Below are 8944 nucleotides of genomic sequence, written 5' to 3' on the forward strand. Positions count from 1 at the left end.
CCAAACGTTGACAAAATGCCAAACCTCCACATTAGCAATCGGTCTTGAATGTCCAATACCATCACAGACTCCACTTTTCCACTATGTAATATAAAAATCATAATCTACAGCATATGTCTGTGTTGTATACATATATATGTATATGCACATACATAACTATGCCAAATTTAAATTTTTATTCAGAAAAAAACTATCAACAATGTAAAGGAAATCTTTCAAGCAAAAGAAATATTTGTAATATCTAATAAAACATTCAAAATACATAAAGAACACCCTTAATTCGACAACAACAACAACAAAAACCCTCAAGTAACCAAGAAATGTTCACGGGATTTAAACAAAATCTTCCCAAAATACTATACAAACAACTGACAAGAATATTAAATTTATCCAATTCCATAAAGCCTGAAGGAAATGCAAGACAAAAACTACAAAGATAAATCCCCTGGAGCCATTAATATAGTCATTAATATTTTAAAGAAGAAGAAAAGACACCTTATCTTCTGTGCTCCATTTTCTGACCCGAAACTCTACCTGCTTTTCTGGAGGTCCGCAGGCACCAGGGATATCAGGTAAGACCCATCCCCAAGCCCTTGCCCACCAAGTCTCCTTAAAGCATAACCAACAGCTGGAAATTGCACCCGATCCCCTGGGCTCCATTTTCTGGCCTACAATTCTTCCAGTTTTCTCAGAGCTACCAGAGACACTAAGACGCCATGCTGGCACCAGGGACCCAAAGCCATACTGGTACTAGGGATCCCAGGGGCAAGCTTAGCACCCAAAACCTCAGAGGCCACACAGGCTACAAAACCCCATTGGGAACACCCTACTGGACCTGAAGAATTGCTAGTTACCAGAATCCCACTCCACTAAGGCCCAAAATCTGAGAGGAAACAGAAACCAAAGGAGAAAAAAATCCAAAACATGCCAATCGAACAAAAATAAACTGAGAAATTGGCATCTAGAGCCAAAGTAAACACAACATCCAACTGGCTAGAGGCCACTATAAGAACAAAATCAACAATAGCCAAGGAGAAATGGCAACACCAGAGCCAAACTATTCTTCTACAACAAGCCTTGAATATTCTAACATAACTGAAATACAAGAAAATGACGTTAAATCCAATCTTATGAAGACAATAGAGGTCTTTAAAAAGGAAATGAGTAAATCCCTTAAAGAAATATAGGAAAATATAATCAAAAGGATGAAGGAAGGAAGTAAAACTGTTCAAGACAATGAAACTGTTCAATGAAAATAGAAGCAATAAAGAAAACACAATCTGATGGAATCATGGAGGTGGAAAACCTAGGTGAGAGAACAGAAACTACAGATGCAAGCATCACCAACAGAATATAGTAGATGGAAGAGAGAATCTCAGGCATAAAGATATGATAAACGAATTAATACACTGGTCAAAGAAAATGTTAAATCTGAAAAGTTTCGGACACAAAACATCCAGAAAATCTGGGAAACTATGAAAAAAACCAAACCTAAAAATATTAAAAATAGAAGGGAATTTTTTCAACAAAAATCAAAGAAGAAAATCTACCTAACCTAAAGAAAGAGATGCAAATAAACCTACAAGAAGCTTACAGAATACCAAGTAGATTGGCCCAAATCCTCTTGCAAGGGATAATGGTCAAGTAACATATAAAGGTAGACCTATTAGATTTATACCCACATCTCGAGAAGGGCAGCAGCTCTCTGCTCCCAGAACCCGTGGGAGAGATACCTTACAGCCTGGTCAGGTGGGCACTCCTGAGGCTGCAGAGCAGAAGAGACCACCAACACTGCCCACCCCTGCCCACATCCCTGGCCCAAGAGGAAACTGTATAAGGCCTCTGGGCTCCCGTGGGAGAGGGCCCAGGTGAGGCAGGAGCCCTGCCTGAGACACCGCCGGAACCTGAAGGAAACAGACCGGATAAACAGTTCTCTGCACCCAAATCCCGTGGGAAGGAGAGCTAAACCTTCAGAGAGGCAGACACGCCTGCAAAACCAGAAGAGACTGCTCTCTGCACACATTGCTGATTCCAGAGGAAAACACGAGGCCATCTGGAACCCTGGGCACGGAGGCTCCGGAAGAGGCGGGCGCGAGATCTTCCTGGTCGCTGCCACTGCTGGAGAGCCCGTGGGCAGAACCCCTGCGAGCGAACTTGAGCCTCGGGACCAAAGGTAAGACTAACTTATCTGCTGCAAGTGACTTGCCGGGTGGAATCGAGACAACAGAGGCAGAATCCTCTAGGACCAGGGCACGCCCTGTGTGCTTACCGGAAGTCCCACACCAGCGGATCCCGCCCGCAGCAGCTCTCTGCCCCAGAACCCGTGGGAGAGATACCTTACCGCCTGGTCAGGTGGGCACTCCTGAGGCTGCAGAGCAGAAGAGACCACCAACACTGCCCACCCCTGCCCACATCCCTGGCCTAAGAGGAAACTGTATAAGCCTCTGGGCTCCCGTGGGAGAGGGCCCAGGTGAGGCAGGAGCCCTGCCTGAGACACCGCCGGAACCTGAAGGAAACAGACCGGATAAACAGTTCTCTGCACCCAAATCCCGTGGGAAGGAGAGCTAAACCTTCAGAGAGGCAGACACGCCTGCGAAACCAGAAGAGACTGCTCTCTACACACATTGCTGATTCCAGAGGAAAACACTGGAGGCCATCTGGAACCCTGGTGCACGGAAGCTCCCGGAAGAGGCGGCACAGATCTTCCCGGTTGCTGCCACCGCAGAGACCCCGTGGGCAGCACCCTGCAAGCGAACGTGAGCCTCGGGACCACAGGTAAGACCAACTTTTCTGCTGCAAGTGACCTGCCTGGTGAACTCAAGACACAGGCCCACAGGAACAGCTGAAGACCTGTAGAGGGACAAAACTACACACACAAAAAGCAGAACACTCTGTCCCCATAACTGGCTGAAAGAAAACAGTAAAACAGGTCTACAGCACTCCTGACACACAGGCTTATAGGACAGTCTAGCCACTGTCAGAAATAGCAGAACAAAGTAACACTAGAGATAATCTGATGGCGAGAGGCAAGCACAGGAACACAAGCAACAGAAACCAAGACTACATGGCATCATCGGAGCCCAATTCTCCCACCAAAAAAACATGGAATATCCAAACACACCAGAAAAGCAAGATCTAGTTTCAAAATCATACTTGATCATGATGCTGGAGGACTTCAAGAAAGACGTGAAGAACTCCCTTAGAGAACAAGTAGAAGCCTACAGAGAGGAATCAAAAATAAAAAATCCCTGAAAGAATTCCAGGAAAACACAAACAAACAGTTGAAGGAATTAAAAATGGAAATAGAAGCAATCAAGAAAGAACACATGGAAATAACCCTGGATATAGAAAACCAAAAAGAAGAGACAAGGAGCTGTAGATACAAGCTTCACCAACAGAATACAAGAGATGGAAGAGAGAATCTCAGGAGCAGAAGATTCCATAGAAATCATTGACTCAACTGTCAAAGATAATGTAAAGCGAAAAAGCTACTGGTCCAAAACATACAGGAAATCCAGGACTCAATGAGAAGATCAAACCTAAGGATAATAGGTATAGAAGAGAGTGAAGACTCCAGCTCAAAGGACCAGTAAATATCTTCAACAAAATCATAGAAGAAAACTTCCCTAACCTAAAAAAAGAGATACCCATAGGCATACAAGAAGCCTACAGAACTCCAAATAGATTGGACCAGAAAAGAAACACCTCCTGTCACATAATAGTCAAAACACTAAACGCTCAAAATAAAGAAAGAATATTAAAAGCAGTAAGGGAAAAAGGTCAAGTAACATATAAAGGCAGACCTATCAGAATCACACCAGACTTCTCGCCAGAAACTATGAAGGCCAGAAGATACTGGACTGATGTCATACAGACCCTAAAGAACACAAATGCCAGCCCAGGCTACTGTATCCTGCAAAACTCTCAATTAACATAGATGGAGAAACCAAGATATTCCATGACAAAACCAAATTTACACAATATCTTTCTACAAATCCAGCACTACAAAGGATAATAAATGGTAAAGCCCAACATAAGGAGGCAAGCTATAACCAAGAAGAGGCAAGAAACTAATCGTCTTGGCAACAAAACAAAGAGAAGAAAAGCACACAAACACAACCTCACATCCAAATATGAATATAACAGGAAGCAATAATCACTATTCCTTAATATCTCTCAACATCAATGGCCTCAACTCCCCAATAAAAAGACATAGATTAACAAACTGGATACGCAACGAGGACCCTGCATTCTGCTGCCTACAGGAAACACACCTCAAAGACAAAGACAGACACTACCTCAGAGTGAAAGGCTGGGAAACAACTTTCCAAGCAAATGGTCGGAAGAAGCAAGCTGGAGTAGCCATTCTAATATCAAATAAAATCAATTTCCAACTAAAAGTCATCAAAAAAGATAAGGAAGGACACTTTATATTCATCAAAGGAAAAATCCACCAAGATGAACTCTCAATCCTAAATATCTATGCCCCAAATACAAGGACACCTACATACGTAAAAGAAACCTTACTAAAGCTCAAAACACACATTGCACCTCACACAATAATAGTAGGAGATTTCAACACCCCACTCTCATCAATGGACAGATCATGGAAACAGAAATTAAACAGAGACGTAGACAGACTAAGAGAAGTCATGAGCCAAATGGACTTAACGGATATTTATAGAACGTTCTACCCTAAAGCAAAAGGATATACCTTCTTCTCAGCTCCTCATGGTACTTTCTCCAAAATTGACCATATACTTGGTCAAAAAATGGGCCTCAATAGGTACAGAAAGACAGAAATAAGCCCATGGGTGCTATCGGACCACCACGGCCTAAAGCTGGTCTTCAATAAAAATAAGGGAAGAATGCCCACATATACGTGGAAACTGAACAATGCTCTACTCAATGATAACCTGGTCAAGGAAGAAATAAAGAAAGAAATTAAAAACTTTTTAGAATTTAATGAAAATGAAGGTACAACATACCCAAACTTATGGGACACAATGAAAGCTGTGCTAAGAAGAAAACTCATAGCTGAGTGCCTGCAGAAAGAAACAGGAAAGAGCATATGTCAGCAGCTTGACAGCACACCTAAAAGCTCTAGAACAAAAAGAAGCAAATACACCCAGGAGGTAGAAGGCAGGAAATAATCAAACTCAGAGCTGAAATCAACCAAGTAGAAACAAAAAGGACCATAGAAAGAATCAACAGAACCAAAAGTTGGTTCTTTGAGAAAATCAACAAGATAGATAAACCCTAGCCAGATTAACGAGAGGACACAAAGAGTGTGTCCAAATTAACAAAATCAGAAATGAAAAGGGAGACATAACTACAGATTCAGAGGAAATTCAAAAAATCATTAGATCTTACTATAAAAACCTATATTCAACAAAACTTGAAAATCTACAGGAAATGGACAATTTCCTAGACAGATACCAGGTACCGAAGTTAAATCAGGAACAGATAAACCAGTTAAACAACCCCATAACTCCTAAGGAAATAGAAGCAGTCATTAAAGGTCTCCCAACCAAAAAGAGCCCAGGTCCAGACGGGTTTAGTGCAGAATTCTATCAGACCTTCATAGAAGACCTCATACCAATATTATCAAACTATTCCACAAAATTGAAACAGATGGAGCACTACCCTTCCTTCTATGAAGCCACAATTACTCTTATACCTAAACCACAAAAAGACCCAACAAAGAAAGAGAACTTCAGACCAATTTCCCTTATGAATATCGAGGCAAAAATACTCAACAAAATTCTGGCAAACCGAATCCAAGAGCACATCAAAACAATCATCCACCATGATCAAGTAGGCTTCATGCCAGGCATGCAGGGATGGTTTAATATACGGAAAACCATCAACGTGATCCATTATATAAACAAACTGAAAGAACAAAACCACATGATCATTTCATTAGATGCTGAGAAAGCATTTGACAAAATTCAACACCCCTTCATGATAAAAGTCCTGGAAAGAATAGGAATACAAGGCCCATACCTAAACATAGTAAAAGCCATATACAGCAAACCAGTTGCTAACATTAAACTAAATGGAGAGAAACCTGAAGCAATCCCACTAAAATCAGGGACTAGACAAGGCTGCCCACTCTCTCCCTACTTATTCAATATAGTTCTTGAAGTTCTAGCCAGAGCAATCAGACAACAAAAGGAGATCAAGGGGATACAGATCGGAAAAGAAGAAGTCAAAATATCACTATTTGCAGATGATATGATAGTATATTTAAGTGATGCCAAAAGTTCCACCAGAGAACTACTAAAGCTGATAAACAACTTCAGCAAAGTGGCTGGGTATAAAATTAACTCAAATAAATCAGTAGCCTTCCTCTACACAAAAGAGAAACAAGCCGAGAAAGAAATTAGGGAAACGACACCCTTCATAATAGACCCAAATAATATAAAAAAATACCTCGTGTGACTTTTAACCAAGCAAGTAAAAAAGATCTGTACAATAAGAACTTCAAGACACTGAAGAAAGAAATTGAAGAAGACCTCAGAAGGTGGAAAAGATCTCCCATGCTCATGGATTGGCAGGATTAATATAGTAAAATGGCCATTTTACCAAAAAGCGATCTACAGATTCAATGCAATCCCCATCAAAATACCAATCCAATTCTTCAAAGAGTTAGACAGAACAATTTGCAAATTCATCTGAATAACAAAAACCCAGGATAGCTAAAACTATCCTCAACAATAAAAGGACTTCAGGGGAATCACTATCCCTGAACTCAAGCAGTATTACAGAGCAATAGTGATAAAACTGCATGGTATTGGTACAGAGACAGACAGATAGACCAATGGAACAGAATTGAAGACCCAGAAATGAATCCACACACCTATGGTCACTTGATTTTTTGACAAAGGAGCCAAATCCATCCAATGGAAAAAGATAGCATTTTCAGCAAATGGTGCTGGTTCAACTGGAGGTCAACATGTAGAAGAATGCATGCAGATCGATCCATGCTTATCACCCTGTACAAAGCTTAAGTCCAAGTGGATCAAGGACCTCCACATCAAACCAGACACACTCAAACTAATAGAAGAAAAAAACTAGGGAAGCATCTGGAACACATGGGCACTGGAAAAAATTTCCTGAACAAAACACCAATGGCTTATGCTCTAAGATCAAGAATCGACAAATGGGATCTCATAAAACTACAAAGCTTCTGTAAGGCAAAGGACACTGTGGTTAGGACAAAACGGCAACCAACAGATTGGGAAAAGATCTTTACCAATCCTACAACAGATAGAGGGCTTATATCCAAAATATACAAAGAACTGAAGAAGTTAGACAGCAAGGAGACAAATAACCCTATTAAAAATGGGGTTCAGAGCTAAACAGAGTATTCACAGCTGAGGAATGCCGAATGGCTGAGAAACACCTAAAGAAATGTTCAACATCATTAGTCATAAAGGGAAATGCAAATCAAAAAAACAACCCTGAGATTTCACCTCACACCAGTGAGAATGGCTAAGATCAAAAACTCAGGTGACAGCAAATGCTGGCGAGGATGTGGAGAAAGGGAACACTCCTCCATTGTTGGTGGGGTTGCAGACTGCTACAACCATTCTGGAAATCAGTCTGGAGGTTCCTCAGAAAATTGGACATTGAACTGCCTGAGGATCCAGCTATACCTCTCCTGGGCATATACCCAAAAGATGCCCCAACATATAAAAAAGACACGTGCTCCACTATGTTCATCGCAGCCTTATTTATAATAGCCAGAAGCTGGAAAGAACCCAGATGCCCTTCAACAGAGGAATGGATACAGAAAATGTGGTACATCTACACAATGGAATATTACTCAGCTATCAAAAACAATGACTTTATGAAATTCGTAGGGCAAATGGTTGGAACTGGAAAATATCATCCTGAGGAGCTAACCCAATCACAGAAAGACATACATGGTATGTACTCATTGATAAGTGGCTATTAGCCCAAATGCTTGAATTACCCTAGATGCCTAGAACAAATGAAACTCAAGACGGATGATCAAAATGTGAGTGCAGATCGCCATGAGAGACACAGCCAGAATACAGCAAATACAGAGGCGTGATGCCAGCAGGAAACCACTGAACTGAGAACGGACCCCTGTTGAAGGAATCAGAGAAAGAACTGAAGAGCTTGAAGGATCTCGTGACCCCATATGTACAGCAATGCCAACCAACCAGAGCTTCCAGGGACTAAGCCACTACCCAAAGACTATACATGGACTGACCCTGGACTCTGACCTCGAGGGTTGCAATGAATATCCTAGTAAGAGCACCAGTGGAAGGGAAGCCCTGGGTCCTGCTAAGACTGAACCCCTAGTGAACTAGACTGTTGGGGAGAGGGGCAGCAAGGGGGGAGGGTTGGGAGGAACACCCATAAGGAAGGGGAGGGGGAGGGGATGTTTGCCGGAAACCGGGAAAGGGAATAACATTAAAAATGTAAATAAAAAATACTCAAAAAAAATAAAAAAAAAAAAAAAGATTTATACCCACATCTCAATAGAGACTCTAAAAGCCAGAAAGAGCCTGGGCAGATATCTTGCAGTCTCTAAGAGACCATAGATGACAGCATAGACTACCATATCCAGTGAACCTTTCAATTACCATAGATGGAGAAAACAGTATATTCCATGATAAAAACCAAATTTAAAAAATATCTACTCACAAACCCAGCCTTACAGAAGTTACTAGAAAGAAAATTCCAACCAAAAAGGTTAATTGTACCCAAGAAAATACAGGAAATAAATAAATTTGCACTAGAAAAACTAAAGAAGGGAAATGCACACACATACACACACACACACTACCACCACCACCATCAAAATAACAGGAGTTAACAGTCATTGGTTATTAATAATGGATGCAAAAGCAGGATCCATCATTCTGCTACACATAAGAAAGACATCTCAAAATCATTAAGAGTGATT

This window comes from Rattus rattus, chromosome 7, assembly GCF_011064425.1.
Source record: "Rattus rattus isolate New Zealand chromosome 7, Rrattus_CSIRO_v1, whole genome shotgun sequence".
Classification (NCBI taxonomy): Eukaryota; Metazoa; Chordata; class Mammalia; order Rodentia; family Muridae; genus Rattus; species Rattus rattus.